The following is a 2,041-nucleotide window of genomic DNA, read 5'->3' as shown; positions in this document are numbered from 1 at the left end:
GTGCATTCGACCCAAAAGTACAGTGAGGAAAACTCACCTCAAAAACTGAAAAGAAACTGATGAGGTCCCTGACTCTGTAACTCAGTTCTCTAACCGGCACCTAATCCCACCAAAGACCAATTCCATCAAAATCCCAAAATACCCTCAATGGTCACACTTGGTCAAACTCAACTGGTCAAACCCACTAAGTCAACTGAGTCAACCTAGCTGAGTCAACCCAACCAGGGTGCGTACGAGGGGCATACTCCTGAGGTACGCTGGGCGTACACGAAGCCGCGCAGTTGACAACCATCGGGGTGGTTGACCGAGTATGCGGGGCGTACTCCGAGTACGCAAGGCATACCCTCACATCCTTCAAAACCCAATAAGTGCTTAATGGCTTAAGCACTCACATCCATAATTCAGATCCAAGGCTCAAATACACTCTAGAGTCATAAAGTTTCCAACTTTATGACTTTGCATGCCCATTAAGAGCTTAACTCAAGGTCTTAATCCATTAACACCTTTTACAAGATGCATGGAGCAAAACTAGCCATTGGGACTTCATTTTTATGACTTAGGACCCCTCCTAAGGTCTGAAAGGACAACTCAACTCGTCAATAACATGCCATGCTCAAGATAAGACATTTGAGACCAAAAAGTATCACTAAAACCCCCATTTCTAGATCTACAATATTGAAAGCAAAGATGCAAGCTTTATACTATAGAAGAGTTGAAAATAAGGGATAAGTTCCAGATCCAAGGTGATTCTCTCATCCAAGATGAGCTTGGCTTCCTTCCTTCTTCTTCTAAGCACACAAACACACACTGTAATGCTCGAAATGGCTTCACAAGATGGTTTTAGGGCTTCAAACACGAATGGGAGGGTGGAGGCCGATGAGATGAAGGAGAATGAGGCCATAAGGATGCTTAAATACCATCCAAACCCTAAAAGTTAGGTTTTCCCCATTTAGGAAGTATGCCCAGCGTATAAGGATGTACACTAAGCGTGGATGTATGCTCATCGTACTAGGGCGCGCCCTAGTACGCTTAGCGTACACCACGTAGTCATGGTGTATTCTGAAGCCATTATTTACCAAAATTCCATTAAGGCCCCTTTTGCATATAATTCTTGAACTTTGGGACCAATTGCAATATAAATAAGTTAAAGGGTTGAAATTTGAAGTACCTTAACATCAGGATGTTACAACCCATTTAGGAAGTTGGGCCATACTGGGCTTTGGGATGCCATTTAGGATTTTGGGCTTATTGATCAAATGGGTTGGGCCTTGGTTTTGGGCCATGTAAGGAAAGGGTAAAATGGTCTTTTACCCTGGATGTTGGACAAGTAACTTAGATTCTTGAATATGGATTGAGATCCAATTGTTAATTGGATATTATTTGATTGTGTTAGCGCGCGAATTTTCTGGATCAACATACCGAGATTTTATCTGAGAGATTTAACAGGTTGAGGTGAGTTTCCTCATGGTGCTTGGCGGGTCGAAGGCACCAATGCCGACCCATAGTTTATTATGATTATGATGCTAGTTGTCTGCGTGACTCTTGCATGTATGATATCTAATATGTATGTCGGGCGCTGCCCGATGATTATATTGTATGCTATTTATCTTTGTGATTCTTGCATATGTTTATGTATTTGTATGTATACCGGGTGGGGCCCGATGCCAGGCGGGGCCCGATGACCGACAGATCTGATTCCAAGCGGGGCCCGATGACGGACGGGGCCCATTATATGTTTGATATGTATGGTATGTGGTATTTTGGGGAACTCACTAATTTTGTGCTTACAGTTTCCAGTTTATGTTTTAGGTACTTCTGGTTCGAAGGGGAAGAGCTCGAGATGACTGCATTGCACACACCACATTGTTCCGTATTTTACATGACTATGATGTATTTGGATGTTTATTGACATACTCTGATTTCACTATGGTTTTATGATATTGTTTTGGATAATGGTTTTATTAATATAAAAATCAAAAAATTTGGTCTTAATTTTTGGGACATTACAATAATAGATCACTAGTTTAAGTAAACTAGATAT

Source organism: Lactuca virosa, chromosome 7, assembly GCF_052849685.1.
Source record: "Lactuca virosa cultivar CGN04683 chromosome 7, Lactuca_virosa_CGN04683_v6, whole genome shotgun sequence".
NCBI classification, from domain to species: Eukaryota; Viridiplantae; Streptophyta; class Magnoliopsida; order Asterales; family Asteraceae; genus Lactuca; species Lactuca virosa.
This window is presented reverse-complemented; position numbering follows the sequence as displayed.